Genomic DNA, 21,546 nt, shown 5'->3' with positions numbered 1-21,546 from the left:
CCAGGGAAGATGCACCCTTCCAGGGCACACCCCAGGGCCCCACCTCCTCCAGCCACACCCCACCTGCCTAGTCACTTCCCAGTTAGTCCATTCTAACTAGTGTGGACTGAGAAGGTTCCAGCTCCCCTAATGGAATCATATCATCTCTTCTGCATATTCCTGAATTAACCTGGAAGATCTGGGGGGGGGGGACGCTTCATAGCCAAACCATCACACAGTGTGAATTCCTTCAAAAAGACTTACTAGGAACAGGAACATATCTCAACATCGGAAAGGCTGTCTTCACTAAGCCCCAGGCCAACATCATTCTAAATGGAGGAAAACTAAGAGCATTCCCTCTAAAAATTGGAACAATTTTGGGATGCCCTCTCTCGCCAATTCTATTTAACATAGTCCTTGAAACACTGACCAGAGCAATTAGACAGATGAAAGAAATTAAAGGGATATATATAGGGGAAAAAACTTAAATTAGCACTATTTGCTGACGATATGATTCCATACCTAGAAGACCCAAAAAGCCTCACTAGAAAACTTCTAGAACTAGTAAACAAATTCAGCAAAGTAGCAGGTTTAAAATCAACACCCATAAATCAAAGGTATTTCTGTATATCAGTGACAGAGAAATGAGGAAAACTACCCCATTTACAATAGCTTCAAAAAATATAATAAAATACTTGGGAATCAACAAAAGAGGTGAAAGATCTATACGATGAAAACTACAAAACCCTAAAGAGAGGAATCAAAGAAGACCTTAGAAGATGGAAAGATCTACCTTGCTCATGGATAGGCAGAATTAATATTATCAAAATAACCATATTACCAAAAGCACTATATAGATTTAATGAAATTCTGATCAAAATCTCAATAGTATTCCTCATAGAAATAGAAAAAGACATCATGAAATTCATCTGGAAAAATAAGAGACACAGAATAGCTAAAGCAATCCTTAGCAGGACGAATGAAGCAGGTGGCATCACTATACCAGACCTTAAACTACACTACAGAGCAATAGTAACTAAAACAGCATGATATTGGCACCAAAATAGACTTATAGACTAATGGTACAAAATAGAAGACACAGAGACTAACCCACAAAGTTACAATTATCTTATATTAGACAAAGGTGTAAAAAATGTTCATTGGAGAAAAGATAGCCTCTTCAACAAATGATGCTGGCAAAACTGGAAATCCATATGCAACAAAATGAAATTAAATCCCTATCTCTTACCATGCACAAAACTCAACTCAAAATGGATCAAGGACTTAGGAATAAAACCAGAAACCCTGCATCAAATAGAAGAAAAAGTAGGCCCTAATCTTCATCATGTGGTATTAGGCCCCAACTTCCTTAATAAGACTCCCTGTGGCACAAGAATTAAAATCAAGAATCAATAAATGGGATGGACTCAAACTAAAAAGTTTCTTCTCAGCAAAAGAAACAATCTATGAGGTGAATAGAGAGCCTATATCTTGTGAGCAAATCTTTACCCTTCACACATCAGATAGAGCACTAATCTCCAGGGTATATAAAGAACCCAAAAAGCTAAATACCAAAAAAACAAATAACCCAATCAATAAATGGGCCAAGAACCCAAAGAGACACTTCTCAGAAAATGATGTACAATCAATCAACAAATATATGAAAAAATGCTCATCATCTCTAGCAATCAGAGAAATGCAAATCAAAATTACTCTAAGATATCATCTCACTCCAGTCAGAATGGCAGCTATTATGAAGACAAACAACAATAAGTGTTGGTGAGGATGTGGGGAAAAAGTACACTCATACATTGCTGGTGGGACTGCAAATTGGTGCAGCCAATATGAAGAGCAGTACGGAGTTTCCTTGGAAAACTTGCAATGGAACCACCATTTTACCCACCTATCCCTCTCCTCAGACTATACCCAAAGGAATTAAAAACAGCATACTACAGGGACACAGCCACATCAATGTTTATAGGAGCACAATTCACAATAGCTAAACTGTAGAACCAATCTTGATGCCCTTCAGTAGATGAATGGACTAAAAAATGTGGCACATATACACAATGGAATATTACTCATCAATAAAAGAGAATAAAGTCATGACATTTTCAGGTAAATGGATGGTGGTAGAGAAGATAATGCTAAGTGAAGTTAGCCAATTCCAAAAAAAACAAATGCTGAATGTTTTCTCTGATATAAAGTGACTGACTCATAGTTGGGTAGGGAGAGGGAACATGGAGGAACTGACGAACTCTAGATAGGGCAAAGGGGTGGGAGGGAAAAGAAGGGGGCAGGGGGTTAGCAATGATGGAGGAATGTGATGGACATCATTATCCAAAGTACATGTATGAAGACATGAATAGGTGTGAACATACTTTATATACAGAGATATGAAAAATTGTTCTATATGTGTAATAAGAATTGTGATGCATTCCATTGTCATGTATTTAAAAATAAAACCAATAAAGAAAAATAAGAAATAAAGAAAATAAAAATAAAAGATTTACTAGGTTTTGTTTTTCTAGACATCTCTAATTTCCTTTCCCTTTGGTGTTTGGTTTTTAGCTAATTTTAAAGGGAATGAATTATTGAATTGGCATGAGTTCTCGAGTCTTGGAGTCTTGGTGGAGAAAATATCTGTAAAACCTACATTTAACAAAGAATTATGCCCAAAATTTATGAAGAATTCTTACAAATCAACATAAAAATAAAAAGCGTTGAGCATCACTATCTTAGACATTTAAATGATATTCACAATGAGATTCCATTACATTCTTAAATTACATTCTAATTCATTATATATGATGGCAGAATGCAATTCATTTCATATTACACACATAAAGCACAATTTTTCAAGTCACTGGTTGTACACAAAGTATTTTCACACCATTTGTGTCTTCATACATGTACTTAGGGTAATGATGTCTAACTCATTCCTCCATCTTTCCTAAGGCCATGTCCTTAGCATAGATAGCTTTTAAATCTTGAGATATGTTCCTAATATCCCAAGTTTTTCTAGTGTTTTGAACATAAAGAGGTGCTGTATTTTGTCAAATGCTTTCTCTGCATCTATTAAGATGATCATATGATTTTTATAATTGAGTCTATTGATGTGATAAATTACATTTATTGATTTCCATATGTTGAACCAACCTTGCACCCTGGGATGAACACTACTTGATCATGGTGTACTATCTTCTTGACATGTTTTTGAATTTGATTTGCCAGAATTTCATTGAGAATTGTTGCATCTATATTCATTAGAGATATAGGTCTGAAGTTTTCTTTTTTTGATGCGTCTTTGTCTAGTTTTGGAACCTGGGTGAAACTGGCCTCACAGAATGTGTTTGGAAGTGCTCCCTCTTTTTCTATTTCATGAAATAATTTGAAGAGTATTGGTATTAGTTATTCTTTAAAGGTCTTGTAGAACTCAGCTGTTATCCATCTGGTCCTGGGCTTTTCTTGGTTGGTAGGCTTCTGATAGTGCCCTCTATTTCCTTGCTGGAAATTGACCTGTTTAAATTGCATATGTCATCCTCATTTAGCTTGGGCATATCATATGCCTCTAGAAATTGGTCAATGCCTTTGATATTTCTATTTTATTAGACTACAAGTTTTCAAAATTGTTTCTAATTATCTTCTGTATTTCTGTAGTGTTTATCATGATATTTCCTTTTTCATCACGGATGTTAGTAATTTGAGTTTTCTCTCTCCTTCTCTTCATTAGATGGATAATGGTGTATCAATTTTATTTTTTCAAAGAACCAACTTTTGTTTTGTCAACTTTTCAATTATTTATTTTGTTTCAATAATTTCGGCCCTTATTTTAATTATTTCCTGACTTCTGCTGTTTTTAGGGTTGATTTGTACTTCTTTTTTCTAGGGCTTTGAGGTCATTTATTTGTTGACTTTTTCTTCTTTGAAGGAATGAACTCCTTGCAATGAACTTTCCTCTTAGAACTGCCTTCATAGTGTCCCAGAGATTTCAATATGTTGTATCAGTGTTCTCATTCACCTCTAAGAATTTTTCAATCTCCTCCTTGATGTCTTTTGCAACCCATTGTTCATTCAACAGCATATTATTTAGTCTCCAGGTGTTGGAGTAGCTTTTATTTTTTATTTTATCATTGATTTCTAATTTCATTTCATTGTGGTCTGATAGACTGCAAGGTAGTATCTCTACTTTTTTATATTTGCTAAGAGTTGCTTTGTGGCATAATATAAGGTCTATTTTAGAGAAGGATTCCTGTGGTGCTGAAAAGAAAATGTATTCGCCATTTATAATATATTCTATATATGTCAGTTAAGTCTAAGTTATTGATTGTATTATTGAGTTCTATAGTTTCTTTGTTTAGCTTTTGTTTGGAAGATCTATCCAGTGGTGAAAGAGATGTTAAAGTCACCCAACATTATTTATTGTATTGTGGTCTCTTTGACTCTTGAACTTGAGAAGAGTTTGATTGATAAACATAGATGCTCCATTGTTTGGGGAATATATATTTCTAACTGCTATGACTTATTGATGTAGGGTTCCCTTAAGCAGTATAAAATGTCCATATTTATCCCTTTTGATTAACTTTGGTTTGAAGTCTGCTTTATTGGATATGAGGATGGAAACCCCTGCTTGTTTATGCAGACCATGTGAATGGTATATTTTATCCCAACCTTTCACCTTCAGACTGTGGATGTCTTTTCCTATGAGATGAGTCTCTTGAAGGCAGCATATTGTTGGGTCTTTTTTAATCCAATCTGCCAGTCTATGACTTTTGATTGGTGAGTTTAAACCATTAACATTGGGGTTTATTATTGAGATATGATTTGTATTTCCAGTCATTTTTATTTATTTTTGGTATTTAACTTGACTTAGTTTCTCCTTTGGCTAGCTTTTCCTTTATTATAGTTCTTCCCTTTGTAGATTTTCACTGTTGTTTTTCATTTCCTTCCCATGAAATAATTTGCTAAGGATGTTCTGCAGTGCAGGCTTTCTTTCTGTAAATTCTTTTAGCTTCTCTTTATCATGGAAGGTTTTTATTTCATCATCAAATATGAAGCTTGATTTTGCTGGATATAAGATTCTTGGTTGGCATCCCCTTTCTTTCAGAGCTTAGTAGATGTTTTTCCAGGATCTCCTGGCATTGAAGGTCTGGGTTGGAAAATCTGCTGAAATTCGAATTGGTCTTCCCTTATATGTAATCTGACTTTTTCTCTCTTGTGGCCTTTAAAATTTTATCCTTATTTTAGGCATTTTAATTATAATGAGTCTTGGTGTAGATTTATCATAATTTTGTTCATTTTATGTCCTATAGTTCTCTTGTATTTGATTTTCCAATTCATATTTCATGCTTGGGAAGTTTTCTGATATTATTTCATTGAAGAGATTGTACGTTTTGGTTTGAATCTCTGAACCTTCCTCTACCCCAATAAATCTTAAATTTGGTCTTTTGATGGTATCCCATAGTTCTTGGATGTTCTGTTCATGGTTTTTCACCATCTTCACTGTGAGGTCAACTTTATTTTCAAGATTGTATATTTTGTCTTCATTGTCTGAGGTCCTGTCTTCCAAGTGAGCAGCCATAGATCAGTTAACTTCTATTTTTACATTTACAATTTTGTCACTATAATCAGAAATAATGAATTTGGTTATCTTCTACCATATAATCATTAGGTTTGTGTAATGTTTTACAGTTTCTGATGGTAGAAGAAGGCCTAGGGGGTTGGCTGAGATGTTTATGAGGTAGGATGTGAGAATATGGAGGTATTAGATTATATGACTAGTGAGAGGGTAATCATAAGAAGTTGGCTGTTAGTGGGAGAAACAGAGAGAGGCAACCCCATGGAAGAATTCCTGTTACCTCTGCAACAGGATAACTGTTAGCACTCCTAGAAGAGATACCTCTGGTGCAGCCAGGCCACAGGGATCTTGGTGACATCTTACCAGGTCCTCATTGTTGTCCCTTGATAGAAGTCACAATATCCCAGTTTCTTGACAGCAGCATCCTCAAGCCTATATGCACCCTGATGTTGGGCTGTGGAGCCTTACTTTGATGAATAAGGACCCCCAGTGTGTGGTGCCTCTCTCTGCCCAGGCACGGGGGGCACAGTGGGTACCGGGCAGGCCTCTCCATTACATTCTTACTAGAAAAATAAAAATAAAAATGACTGACATCATCAAATGTTAATAAGAACTTGGGACAACCAGAACTCTCAGACTTTGCTGATATAATCCCTTTGGGAAAATTATGTCAGTTTCCTTTGAAACTCAGCATGCCCCTGCACTGTGACCCACTAGTTCCACTCATGTATTTACTCAAGAAAGTTAAGACTTGTACAAAAATTCAGCAGCTTTCTTCATAATAAGAAAAACTGCAGAAACTAAAATGTTTAATGGAAGACAAATTGTGGTAGAATAAAACACTACTCAGCAATAAAATAGTAATAAACCATTGTACACCAAAAGGGATGAATTTACAGACTTTATTATTGGTGAAAAAAGACAGACACAGAAGAGAAAGTACTCAACGACCGAACTTGATGAATTCCTACACAGATGAACATACTCATGGAGGAAGGTTGGGTTGGAAAGGGAACAAAAACACAAGTGAGTTTTAAGTTTTAACATTTCATTGTATGTGAATTGTACTTTAAAAACAGCTGTAAAAAATATTGAACAACAGGGGCTGGGGTTGAGGCTCAGTGGTAGAGCACTCTCCTAGCACGGGCGAGGCCCCAGGTTCCATCCTCAACACCACATAAAAATAAAGTAATTAAAGATAGTGTATTCAACTACAACTAAAAAGTAAATATTTTTTTAAAATACTGAACAACAGTTAGTAGGTTTGCTTCTCACGGTGGCATGGAAAGAAATTCTCATATTACTTGCTGAGTATACTGTTTCTGCAATGACAAAATAAATATATTGATGGCAGTGCACCCCAGAATCCTCATCATTGAAAAAAAGAAGTTGCAAATATAAAAACAGTAAATAGTAAATTATAGCTGTGGTACTGGACTGGAAGTGGAGATATCAGTACAACTATGATCTTCTAGAAAGATGATGGTAGGTAGGTAGGTAGGTAGAGATATACCTAGACAGGTAAGTGATAGATTAAGGAGAAAAATAGAGATAAATGTGTATGTTATATGCATACACATACACACTCATATTTCCTAATTTTGTTTTCCTGAGAAAGTCTAGAATGTACAGCAATCCAGTAGAATGAGGATGATTAATGCTAGACCTTTGTTTATAAGTACAGTTCTCTAAAATGAACCAAGGGTCCCTGGGGAAAATTCAAAGCCTTGGGCAGGAAAGTTTCAAGATAAGCCCAGACATCTTGTTTACCAGAAAGTATGAAAATATCCTCAAAAAGGACAATGATCTATTAAAAAGACCTAAGAGCCAGAATAAGAGGCTCCCAATGGCCAAATTTGGGACTATAAATTATGATAGTGGGAGTAATAGAATGTGATTCATGGAATAAGATAAGAAGCTATGAGTTCATAGTGATATAAACCTGACATAAATAAAAGGACAAATAAAGGCATAAATGCCTAGGAAAAAGGACATCTCCTTAGAAAACTGTCAGAAAAAGGCATATTATATGATTACTGTTATAGTCAAGGAGCATCATAGTTGCAACGAATTCTCAAGTGGCTCAAAACATATGTAGAGACATAAAAAATGATTTGAAAAAAGTAGGTTAAAATGTAAACAACAGATTGAACTGGGTAAAAGTCATATTCGGGAGATCCTTGTGGTGTTGTTACGACTTTTCTCTAGTTTGGAAATCATACCAAAATAAGAAGCAAGCAAAAGAAGAGGGAGGAGAGGAGGAGGAGACTTGGCCTCAGACAAACCCAGAGCACAAAAAAAGAAAGAAGTTTAAAAAAACAAAAGCATAATACATACACCTATCAAAAAAGGACACAGGAAAGATTTGCAAGGGAAAATTATCTCAATACAATGCTCTAAGAAAAAAAAAGGATAGAGAGAAATGTCCTTTCCCTTTGGCAACAGGGAAAATTCGATATTTTTCAAGCCAGAGTCATCGCCTGAACAAAACTTCTCTGGGAGCGGGAAAGGGCAGTTTTGATGCCTGGGAGTTGGAGACCAATTCCACAAGAGAGGGTCCACCTCCTGCCCTTGAGCCCAAAAGGACAGAAGAGAGACTTCCTGTGCTTAGCAGTCTGATTGCAGACATGCCTAGCTGGAAATTAAAAATGGAAAATACTTATTAATATGCAGAATAAAAGTTTGCTGGAGAGTAAAATTCTCTCTTTAAGGACTGAGTTTTATTTTACTTCTAATGAAAAATACTAATGAAAGCATTGCTTCAAGGTAGAAAGGCTATGCTGAGAAAACTACAGATGTATCCATGTGTAGAAGAGCAAGAATCTAACCATACGGCTGACCTCAAAGCCTGATCCAGAGGCGGCGGGGGGCGATATTATCAAGTCCCTCCTGTGTGCCTGGAACATTGCTGTGAATTTTACATGCATCACCTCATTTAATCCATACAGCAGGGAGGAAGTCACGGTCCACACGTAACAGACAAGGAGACTGAGCCTCATGGTAGCTCAGAAAGTTACCCAACTTCAAAATCTGCAGACCAGAAAGCTTTTTCAGTTTTTACTTGAAAAAAGTCATTGCAATAAAATATACATAAAATTTGCCATTTAATCATTTTTAACTGCCCAGTTCCCTGGCGTGAAGTGTATTCACACTGTCGCACCAGCATCACCATGATCCATCTCCAGAACATCTTCTTCGTCTTCCCCAGCTGAAGTCTGTACCTGCAGAATTCCCACTCAACATCTGCTCTTTCCTCAGCCTCTGGAAGGCGCCATTCTGCTTCCTGTCCCTGAGAACCTGGCTTGTCTAGCAACTCAGGGCGGGGGCTTGAGTTTTGGGTGTCCCTTGAAGGCCCATGTCTTAAGACTTGATACTCAGATTGGAGGCCCTGGGAGGTGGTGGAACCTCTAAGAGGGAGGGCCAAGTGGGAGGTCTGGGCGTGAACCCGGAAGCCTCCTGCAAGACCTGGTCTCCTCCTCTTGTCCTTTCACATCCCCACTCAGGGTGAGCAGGGTTTGCTGGACTCCTGCCTTGCTGAGCTTCCTGGCCACAGGCCAAAGCAACAGGCCAATGAGTCATGATCTGAAGCCTCCAAATCCATAAGCCAAAATAATCCTTTTCTCCAAGTGAACCATCTCAGGTATTTGTTACAGCGATGGAAAGCTGGCAAACGCTCACACACCTGGAGTCGTGGGATGCATGTCCTTTGTGACCGGTCTCTTTCTCCTGGTAGAAGGTCTTCACAGTCCTCCCTGTGTGTTAGGACTTCTTTCCTTCCAAGACTGAGTAATATCCCAAGGTGCCCATGTACCGCATTTTATCAATTCATCTGTAGATGGAAATAAGTTGTTTCCAACTCATTTTGGCTTTGGTGAATAATGCTGCTATGAACTGGGGTGAAAGTACTATTTTTAAGCTTCAAGATTTCACCAATAGCCAGTGAGCACCCCACATTTCAGTGGAAGATATTCAGAGAAACACCTGGTTGCCAAAGACCACATTCAGGACCAGGAAGACTAATTGGTTGGCCTTCCCCATGATTCCCATTAGGTGTCTCCACCCTTCCTCATATCTTGGCCTCCCACTTACTATTGGCCAACCTCCTAACTTCCCCCGGGGACTGGGGATCTGTGCTTCTAAGCCAAGGCAGCCCTACTGGTTCTGAATTGATGATTGAGGGAGGGCTGTGCCCGGGCCCAGAGTTCCCTGTGCACCTGCAGGGCCCCTGGTGCTGGGCTCCTTCCTGTAACTCCAAACTGCTAAGCACAGCTACCAACTAGGAATAACCTGAGCCAGGGAATTTGAAATCAAGCAGAGGTTGGGTTTATCTGGCAGAAAGTGGTTTTGCCTGAAGAAGAAAAGCTATCGGGAGGCTTTTATGTAAATTCTTCTATTTTAGGAACAGAAAAACTGTAGGGAATGAATCATGACCTTCAAGAAATAATCCTCCTTCCTGAGATCGCTTATTATGTTGACATTCTGTAATCTCACTACAAATTACAAATGGCGTGTTTGGGTTGGGGCCAAGGTCTACAGATGGCAGCACCCAGAGTCGCCCTCCGCTTGTGTGGCACAGACCAAGGGCAGCTTGTGTCTGGGCTCTGGCCTTTCCTTTTCCATCCTGTTTCTTGATGCCTGGGGCCTAGGCCAAAGAGACCTTCAAACCCAAGTGTCTGGAGGCAGCCATGCTGGAAATCTTTCCTCCAATGCAGCGATGGGAGAAAGAAGATCTCATACCTGCAGTGGCTCTGGGTAAACGTCCTGGAGTCACCACATCAGGTGAGGACAGCGATCATCAGCTAATGGGAGACCTCACAGAATTGTGAGACGAGATGGAAACACACTCGTCAATGACCCTCAGAAATGAAGAAGGTGGGCACTTTTTATCTCTGCTAAATCCTTCTCACACATTCAGCGTTGACGAAAATCTACAAGTGATGGGAAAAGCATGCTGTTCGGTGGGTTTTCATATTTTTGAAGATTAGTTTTATGCCCGTGTGAATTGCTGCTTGTATATTTATTTCAGGTTCTGAACTTCAGTCATAAAAAAATAATAACTTTTTTTTCCAGGCTTCTGTTTATGATCAATTTGACATCATAGATACCCCGCTAAGGAATTATAAGTCATATTTTATTTACACTTTTTGTGGATGTGTTATATATTCTTATTTGTGTCCTCAATCATTTTCAGACCTCAGGTTCCAATAATTTTTTTAAAGCCAGGAAGAAGAGAAACACAAGGTGATGGAAAAAAAAATCAGCAATGCGCAGCCCAAAGGCCCAGCAACCCCCCACCCCATTTGAGGACCCAGCTAGACTCCCAATAGTCAAGGATTTGGACGGGCACAGCGGCAGGTAGAGAGACGCGTTCCTCCAGTGCCTGGGGTCTGGACTCTGCACCGTGTGTCCACGAGACACAGCCAAGTCTTATCTGAGTGAGGAAAATGAGAACCTGAATAAATAATATTTTCAAATGGTCATAAACTATAAAGATAAGAAAATTGCCTAGAGAAAGATAAGGAAAAAAATTTTTTTTTCTATTTCATGGAAGAAACGTTTTGCTGGTTCCTAAATGTTCTCCACGCCTCCTCCCCATCACCACCATGGGCTTAGCTAACATTGTGATTAAACTGCAGTTTTTAAAAAGCAGGGGAAATGATGGTAATGGTGGGTTCCTGTCTGGTTACAGCACACTTTCAAGTGAGAGCCACTTAGCTGGATGCAGATACAAAAGAATCCAAGTGATGCTCTTATTCCCAATCACAGGAGCCCTTTAAAACTCTCATATCAGAGATTCTGTCACGCCCTTATTGTGGGAGTTGAAATCAAGGAAGGAAGGAAGGGAAGAGGAAGGAAGGAGGGGAGGAGGGGGAAATAGGAGGAAGGGAGGAGAGAAAGGGGGGTAAGAGAGGAGAAGGAAGACCCCCAGCCATAGGATTCAGAATTTCCCCCAGAGGGTTGATTCGGGTTCACTTGGTAACCAACCAGATTCCCTAGTAATTTGTCTTCAATCTCTAAAGTTTTAAAAAATGCAATTTAACGGAGCAACCTGCACCCTCCAAGTTCCAGGCATAGCACCTGTGCTTCCACATGCCTGTGATGGCCTGTCACTACCTGACAAACTCCTGCCATGGTCACATGTCACAGTTACTTCCGAGAAGACCCTACCCACGCGGAGCCTTCACTAGTGAATGAATTGTTCTTATTTTTGCAGTTCTTACCATTATGATTGTTCCTGAGACTTCCTCACTTGGGAATGTTGGCATAAGTTCTCTGAGTGACACACTCACATGTCATTCTAGTACAGTTAGAGTGCCAGGCACCCAGCCTCCCCTGTGTGTAGGACACAGCCTCAGAGACCGAGGTTGTCACCATCCACACGCACAGTGGTCTCCTGCTCTATAACCTGGGGAGATGGTGCCACTCAGGGGCACATGGGTTTCCCTGCAATTTGATTGGCAACGGAGGCCCCCAGGGCTGTATGAGAGAGCAGCTTGGATGCCACATTCAGCCCCTGTGGTCCCATGTGTCTTCAACACTGTAGGACAGGATGACCCCAGAGGATCTCCCAGACGCCGGCTTCTGTGCTTCTGAGAGTGACGTGTCACACGTCAGGCACAAACACACTGGAAGTGAAAAGCCAGCACAGAATCCACAGGATTTGAAACATGACCATCGGTTGTAGGATGCGGACCAGGGATAGAAGTTCGTTCATCGTCTCCATGAATGTGGCAGCGGTCCAGGCAGTCACTCCCCCAGAGAAGAAAACATCGGTAGCGTTAGAAAGAAGGCAGAGACCTCCCTACTCCAGCTTCAGTCAGGGCCGAGAACCCACAGGACAGGCAGCCCCCTAGTGGGGACGAGGCTGAGGGCTGGTCAGCAGGGTTCTCCCACCCAAGCCCCACCTGCCCGCCCTCCCCAGGTAGAGCAGGGGAGGCCTTCAATGTGCACTTTGTCAGTCCCTCGCTCCTCCCCTCCTGCGGACAGGACCCAAGCCTTCTCCTACAAGGGTGGCCCTTGGGGTTGACCAGTTGAACTTCACATTCACTAGCCCCTGCTGTTATTTTCCCTCAAAAGGAAATCAGAAAAGGAGAAGCCGTTCTTGGCAGCCCGGTTCTCCCCAACAGCAAGAAGCAGCCAGATCTCAGGGACCACAGAGATGGTGGTTTTGCCCTAAGAAATGTGTGAACGAACTGCAAGTCGTCCACCCCTCAGCAAGACCCAGGCGCGGGGCTGATGGGCTCCAAGATACCTGAAGTCAGCCACCCCGTTAACAGCTGCTCTAGAACCCGGGGCAGTGAGGCTGTCCTCAAAGCAGTCCATCCCGCTTAGCTGGCTGGGTGTGGACAGAATCCAAACACAAAGCATTTTCAGTGTGCATCGAGAGCAACTGTGCTTCTAAGACCCTTGCCCCACTGGTCACTCTTGAGGGGTGTGGGAGGTCAGTGTAGACGGTGCCCTGGAGAAAATGACTGGCACTTCCTGGTCCTTGCCACATGTCAAGACCTCATGCACCCAGACGCTGCCTGGCTTCTTATTCAGGGCCTTGCCAAGGTTTATTTATTTGAAACCAGCGTCTAGTGTGTCATGAACTAGGAGGTCCCAGGCTGTGGGCCCCACGCAGGGGTGTGCATTAGAATCTGCAAGGAACTTTTTCAGGCCATTCTCTGGTCTTAGGTGCTTCTCACAAAGGGGAGTTGACCTCAAGCACCAGAGATGAACCAGCCCCACCAGGGAGGGCTCTCCCGGTCCAGTTAGAGCCAGTCAGAACCAGCCTGCTCAAGAATGGGTAGCCTTCAGCACCAGGAGATTGCCCCAGCAGCTCTGAGTGGACTGAGCCCCAACAGGGATTTGGTGTGAACTGATAAGTACAGTCAATAAAAATGTAAGTTATAAGTCATAGATTAGTAAAAAATAGAGATTATAGATATAAGATTTTGATAAGTGAGATAGACAGGCCTAAGACTCTGTTTTACCTGCCTTCTATTTAAAAAAAACTGTTATAAGAGCTGTTTCTGAGAAATTGAAATGAAAGCTATTTTCTTATATTGTTTTCTGAACTTTGTACTCCACAAAATGTACCCAACCCAGGATATGGTGGTCTTGGTGACCCAGAACTTTGAAGTAGATTCTCATCCCCGCTAACCACCTGCTTGAACTCAGGATTCGGTTGTCTAACACCTGCTCAAACCCAAGATGCGATTATCTGAGTTGCCATCTTAGCTTCTATGACTGGCTTGCTTGCATGACACTAAGGAAAGCCCCTGAGCTGTGGTTTTCATCTCTAAGTCCCCAGGATATAGGCCAGGAAGTTGCTACTCTCCCAGAGCTTCAGTCTCTACAGGTGGGTGACAGTCCCTGGCCAGGTAAATAAAGCTCCCTTTGATTTGAATTCAGACTTATAGTGTTTTCTAAAGAGGCTCCCCATAACATTTCGGGGGCTCGTATTTCCTTTCTCATAAATGAGAGAATGCTCAGAAACACCCAGGAGACCCAGTGGGCCAGAGACAACCTGGGGAAGGCCCTGGGTCCTCTCCTCATTGGCTCCTGCCAAACCTGCAAACGGCCTATTTGAGAGCACTTGCAATTTGCACCTGCAACTTAGTTCTCAGGGAAGGGTAAACTTGAAACTTGGTTTGTGTGGATCCGTAGTCTGGGGATGTCAGGGACAGCTGGAGCCAGCACATATTTCCCAGTCCAGGGCAGTGTTGAGACGCCACTCACTGGCCCATCTGGGGTTGAAAACCCCATCCAAATCTCTGGTCAATTAGGTTTATTTGTGGTCCTTGTCTGTTGTCTCACTGTTGGTCTCAGTCTCATTATGGGTCAAAATCAGTCCACTTCATGTTCATTTTATAAACCCCTTAAATGTTTTCTGTCTAACCTTAAAGAGTTTTCAAAGAGAACAACTAATTAGAAAACATCATGCAATGCTTCCTCTCTCAGAAAACTGTGATCTAGACTGGCCAGCCTTTAAAGCCAGATGGCCCCCAGAAGGGACCACTGACCTCTATACCATCTACCAAGTTCACAGAGTCATCTCCGGGTGGCCTGGCCAGCCAGATCAGTGGCCCTATATACGGGTTTGGATTAAAATCCAAAATTAGAAGAGCCAAAAGGGAACTCCTTTGCTGTCAAAACAACTAAAGAAATGGTTTTAAAACCAGTAGGACTTTCCAGATCTTGCCTGTGCTGCTCTGAACCATTTGTTACCCACTTTCCTCATGTATACAGGGGCAAAAAAAATCCCAGGGGCAGAAACCAATTCTCCCGCGCACCAGCCACCTATATAGCGCAGCTCACCAGCACTGCCACCCTGCCACCCCTGTGCAGATCCAACAGTATCCTATCAGACTGGAAGCTAAGAAAGGCAGAGCCATTCACATCCACAGCTTGCAGGAAGCTGGTATCCTGATCCCCTGTCAATCAGCCCAAACACGCCATTGCTGCCTGTCCAGAAACCTGAGACAAAAATCTATGGACCGGACCGGTACAGGACCCAAAAGAAGTCAACAAGAGAGTGGAAACGATTTATCCCGCAGTACCAAATCCCTACCCTCTCAGTTCATTGCCTCCTTCTCACCCAGTGTACACTGCCCTGGACCTCAAAGACGACTTCTTCAGCTTGCCATTGGCCAAGGTAAGCTGACCAATTTTTACTTCTAAATATTCAGATCCAGAAGAGAGATTTTCAGGACAACTGGCCTGGGCACAGTTCCCACAGGGATTTAAAAACTCTCCAACTCTATTTGATGAGGCCCTAAGCTGGGACCACGCAACACACTGAGACTGTACTTTTACAATATGCGGATGATGATCTGATAACAACCCAAAACCATAACTAAATGTGAACAGGCCCCCAGAGACTTGTTAAAAACCTTAAAAAGTTTGGGGTTCCGGGTGTCAACATAAAGGGCCTAATTATGCACCTCAACAGCCGTCTATGTGGGCTACAGCCTAGAATAAGGAAAAAGGACTCTGTCACGGGACAGAATTAAAGCAGTCGTGCCGATGCCTCGCCCCAAGACTAAGTGTCAGATGTGAGAGTTCCTCAGGGCCACTGAGTGTGGCCGCCTTTGGATCCTTGGTTTTGCAGCAATAGCCAAGCCCCTGTACATTAGCACAGGGGAAAAGAGGACTCTTTGACTTGGGCTGAGAAAGAACAAGAGGCATTTGACAAACTGAAGCAAGCCTAGTCTCTGCACCTGCATTGGCCCTCCCAGATGTTCTAAAACCATTCCAACTGTTTGTGCATGTCCTCAGGGGAATAAAAAAGGGGTGCTTACTCAGACTTTGGGGCCATGGAAACGTCCGGCAACATAACATCCAAAAGACTGGCCTATGTTGCGGCTGGATGGCCAAACTGCCTCCGAGCCATCGCTGCCCCAGCAATCCTGCTTAAGGAGGCAGATTTACGTCGGGGCAAGACTTACAGGTGGGGGCCCCACGTGCTGTGGACACCTTTCTCCGGAGCCCTCCAGAGTGCTGGCTCTCCAATGCTCATATTATCCAACACCAGACCCTTCTTCGAGACCACCCCAGAATAAAATTCCTAAAAACCTCAGCTTTAAACCCGGCCACCCTTCTTTCTGACGATGATCCCTCGAAGCTGCTGCACAGCTGCCAGGAAATCTTGGAGTCGCTCCAGAATGTCCAGCCGGACCTGATGGACACACTTTTGCTGGAGCCAGACGAGACACTCTACTCTGATGGCAGCAGCTACGTCCAAAATGGAATCAGGTGCGCAGGGGCAACTATAATTACTTTAAATGAAATTATCTGGGCTCAACCTCTGGGACTTAAAACTTCTGCACAAAAAAAAGCAGAACTAATTGCACTTACCCAGGCTCCCAGACCCGGCAAAGGAAAGACTGTTAATATCTCTACTGGCAGTAGATAGGCTTTTGCAGACTGTTAATATCTGCACTGGCAATAGATACGCTTTTGCTACTATTCATGTACATGGAGCTCTCTATAAAGAGAGAAGGCTATTAACTTCAGAACAGAAAGATATCAAACATGCTGAATGAGATATTAGCTTTGATAAAAACCCTCTGGTTACCAGAAAAGGTGGCTATCATACATTACAGAGGCCACCAGAACACACAGACATCAAAAATGAAAAATAAACCTCACTTCAGTAAAAACTGGACAATATGGTTATAAATATTTGCTGACATATGTGGACACTTATTCAGGAGATAGTTCCCTGATTTGGCCTCCCAATAGCCATGGGGTACTATATGGCCCAGCTTTCATAGCTAAGATAACTCAAAATTTATCTAAAGTCTTTAGAATTAAATGGAACTTATATATAGGCCTTAGAGTGAAAGACAAGTTAAAAAGATAAATGGAACTCTGAAAGACACCCTTACTAATTGCACTTGGAGACTGGCATAGCCTGGACGGGCCTCCTTTTTCCCTCTGTTCTAAGACCACCCCCGCTGATTCCCAGACCACAAGACAAAAAAACTAGTTGAAGTAAGTAACCACTCACTTCTTAGGTCCTTACAGGCTCTCCAGCCAGCCTCCCACCGGCTCAGGCTTTAACTAAGGCAGTCCAGCAGCCTAGAGCCTTCATCCATCCACCGTGGAGCCTCACTGGCACAGACCCTTCCCGGTCATCCTGACCACCCCTACTGCTGTAAAAGTCACCAGATAACAACACTGGATTCACCACTCCCAGATCAAGAAGATCCACCTGAAGACACCCGACAATAAACAATATTTTTTTCTTTCTTTTCTGTTTGACCTTCAGACATGCACGCTGCACACAGCTGTACTAAGAAACTCTTGAGGCCAGAAAAAGACAGGAAGCCTGCTTCTAAAGATTAAACTGCTGGCCCTTGAAAATATGATATGACGTGGTAAACTTAGATAAAACTAAACTTCAATAAACCAATGATTAAGTCTCATAAAACCAGTGGGGAATGTTGTGGTGCAAACTGATAAATACAATCAATAAGAATGTAAGTTATAGGTTATATTAGTAAAAAATATAGGTGATAGATATAAGATTTTGATAAGTGAGATAAGAGAATGATAAAGCAAGAACTGTCACAGGCAGGCCTAAGACTCCATTTTGCTGCCTTCTATAAAACACCGTTACAAGAGCGGTTTCTGAGAAACTGAAATAAAAGCTGTTTTCTTATCATATATTGTTTTCTGTACTTTGTACCCCACAGAATGTACCCAACCCCAGATATGGTGGTCTTGGTGACCCAGGACTTTGAAGTAGATTCTCGACCCCACTAAACTCCTGCTCGAACTCAGAATATGGTTGTCCAACACCTGCTCAGACCCAAGCTGAGTCTGAAGTTGCCATCTCAGCTTCTATGACTGGCTTGCTTGCATGACACTAAGGAAAGCCCCTGAGTTGTGGTTTTCATCTCTAAGTTCCCAGGATACAGGCCAGGAAATTGCTGCTCTCCCACAGAGTTTCAGTCTCTACAGGTGGGTGACAGTCCCTGGCCAGGTAAATAAAGCTCTCTTTAATTTGAATTCAGCCTTAGAGAGTTTTCTGAAGCGGCTCCCCATAACACAGGGACACCCTTTTGAGGTAGGTAGAAGAAATCAAGAAGAGGGGTAGAAAGGAGACAACAGAAGTTCCAGGAAAACACACCTTGCACCCGAAAGCCTCGCGCTGAATCCCCAGACCTTCACTCCCATGCCAGTTTCTCTCCCAGGCCTGTCACTCCCAATTTTCTGGGAAATGTACAAGTTACTGGCAATTCACCCACTTATCAAAATTACCCTGCGCACTATGAAGTAGCCCACTAACACAGGTACCTTTAGAACAGAGAGAAAAGGAAGATACAAACCCCATAATTCAGAGCATTGTCTCAGAAACCTACAACACAGGATCCTTTCCCAAGGTGACCTCTTGATCAGGGACGAAGAAGACGCCAAAGTAAAGATCCTGAGAATTGCCAGAGCGCCATGAGCCATTTGGTATCACCAGGCTGGTGACATCCCACGCACACCCCTCAACTAGTTTCCTCTAAAAGAAGAGCCTGAGAACCCCAGGTGCCTCTCTCTGTTGAGATGGTCCACAGCCTCCCTCAAAGGGCTTCATATTCCTTGTTTTCCAAAATAAATCTCTGTGCCTCCACTCCCGACATGTCTAGAAATTCTCTCCTGTGGTCATCGCCAAGGACCCCATCATCCTGAGTGGAGATCCCTTGCTCCAAACCTCCTGGGGCCGCTCCAGTGACTCTTTAAGCCCCGTGTCATCTTAACACACACACACAATCAGATCAAGTGAGTGACAATCCGTGGCCGGGCAAATAAAGCTCAGAATATACATATTTGTGTGTATATATATACTAATATTTATTTTTTCTCTTCTATGCTATGTATAAAGGTACCCCAGTGCAGCAGAAATAGCTACTCATTTATATTATAGATAGGAATAAATATCTATGTTACACACATACAAACACACACAGAGTTACATTTGCGGACTTATTTAAATGTTGCATATTCCTCTCGATAATTTCAAATATCTTTTCCTGTATGTGCATATATATCACATATATTTATTTAAATGGGCTCATATTGTCTGAGGAGACCATTCACTACTCACCCTAGCGGTAGGATCATGAGATCTGGAAATCTCACAGAGCTGCCGGCCCAGGTTCTCCTGCGTGGCCTGTGGATGCAGAACTCGGTAACCTCCTCCTTGCACACAGACACCCCACAGCCACCACATGCCAGGCCCGAGCTGCCTCCATGCACAGCCAAGGCCTCGTGTGTGTGTGCTGAAGTGCCCCATGATGGCAGGTACAGCTATTTACCTATAATGTGAACATCTATAATATATACATACATATCCATATGTTTAGATATTTATTTAAATGCTGTATATTCTTTTGTAGGTACTTGTAAATATTTATATTCTCTGTCTGTGTTTGTGTGTGTTTGTGTGTGTGTGTGTGTGTGTTCATGGGTGTGTAAGTTGGGCTTACAGGTAGAGGTGACCATTCAGGAATCAGCTCAGATTTGAGGACCCAAGTCTCAGAGTTGCTGACCCAGGACCCCTTGCCCACAGGATAGCTCCAGGGCTCTCTGTAGTCTGGTGCCTGAGCACATTCACTTCACAACCTCCACACACCTGCTTGTCCAACTCTGCCCCACCCTAAAAGCAAAGCCCCAATTTGGCCACAACGATCTTGACCGGCAACCCCTTCCTGTCAGGCCAATCCCATGGGCTGGAGCTTTTAAACAAGACCCTAGGCTCCAGGAACTTTACCCCAGGTGTTTCCAATCCGGGTTTCTACTCCCTGTGTCCCCAGATACAGCCAACGGAGAGGCTTGCTCAGGTTGTGTAGCCTTGGACGGCCAGGGCTGTGTCCACTACCTGGGACCCCATCAGCCCCCAGTGCTTTCCGCCTCGGCTCAGGGGCTCAGGCCTAGCTGATTTTCGTCTCTGGGGAGAACCTCATCCACCCCCACAGCCCTGTTCTCCACCTTGGGCGGCCCCCTGCATGTTCAAAAGAAGGGTTGTCACCCAGATTGACACACCAAGGACCAGAGTCCAGCTGCTCACATGAGGATGAGGGCACCTGAGCTGGGTGTGCCACAAAAGTATGCTCTGCTGGTGGTGACACCTGGGCACTCTCCACTGCACCCCTCAGGAGGGGCTGAGCTTGCCTTTTGGCCCCCCATGGGAAGATGAGTTTGTGTGTGTGTGTGTTTCTTAGGCCGTGTTTAATTTGGACATTCATATCGATACATTTATGTACTTACTGATATGTCAGTATATTTTATGTGTTATCTTTTTATAAATCTATATTTGTATTCATATATGTGTGTGAATATAAATACATATAAGCATATTTACGTTTTCTCTTCTATGCCTGAGTGAAGCACCCCGGTCTGATAAATATAGCTACATATTAATATGAATAAATTTCTACATTTTGCACATATACATATTCATATGTCTAATTATTTTTAAATATGCTATGTGTTTAAAAATATACATTTAATGATGCTATGTATTGAACTATATATCTATAACATATATAGTATATAGTGTTTATATATGTGTGCATATACATATGTGTCTATACATGTACATATATAGTGTGTATGCGTGTGTATATGCATACATACATGTCTGTGTGTACACACACACACACACACACACACACACAGCTGGGCTGTTAAGGCTGAGGTGACCGTTAACCACTCAGCCTGGCATTGAGACCCAGCCCTGTCTGGAAGTCTCCAACAGCAGCTGGCCCAGGGCCCTCCTCCTGACCCGTGGCCTAGGGCCTCCCTGCAGCCCCTACAACCACTCCCCCAGCCCAAGAGCCTCACCTGCCTACAGCCAACGTCCATCCACCTGGAGACCAGGGCCCAACCTTTTGCCTCCACCTGCCTTTGTCGACCCCTCGCTCTGGAGGCCGGAAAGGGTCAGAATCCCCCTTCTCAAGTCTACCCTGGCCTGGCCATTCTCCTAGAGGTTCTGATTCCGGTTGTCTGGAAAGGGGCCCAAGAGTGGGAATTGTCCATGCTCCCGAGTTTCTGTACAGCCAGAGCCGTGCCTCCGGTCTACTCTGCAGCTCATGGACGTGGGTCTGAGGTGAGAGGCCCTCAGGCTGTGACTAGCATCCGTTTTCTAACCTGGGCGGTGCTGGGACCCCAGGCTGTCTTGAGGGTCCCATGCAGTGACCACATGGCAGTTCAGTTCACAGCTGAACTCAGTGCCTGTCCTTCCTCTAGGAAGCATTCAATAAATGCTTAATAATCAAAATCTCCTCTTTAGGACACTAGTCATTTTTTCAGGTGTGAATATCCCTTCATTCATCTGAACAGGGTTAGGGGCAGGCTGTGTGACCTTCCGAGAGACAGGGGGTTCCTGGACGTGAGCTGTTTTTTTGTCAGAGCTGGCCACATCTGATGGCCACAGGAGCAGAGCAGCTCCCTCCCTCTTTAAAACAGAGAGTGGTCCTCAGGTAGGGCCACTCCCTGGAATCCTCTTG

Source organism: Callospermophilus lateralis, chromosome 17 (assembly GCF_048772815.1).
Source record: "Callospermophilus lateralis isolate mCalLat2 chromosome 17, mCalLat2.hap1, whole genome shotgun sequence".
Classification (NCBI taxonomy): Eukaryota; Metazoa; Chordata; class Mammalia; order Rodentia; family Sciuridae; genus Callospermophilus; species Callospermophilus lateralis.
The sequence above is the reverse complement of the archived record's forward strand: the minus strand, read 5'-3'. Positions refer to the sequence as shown.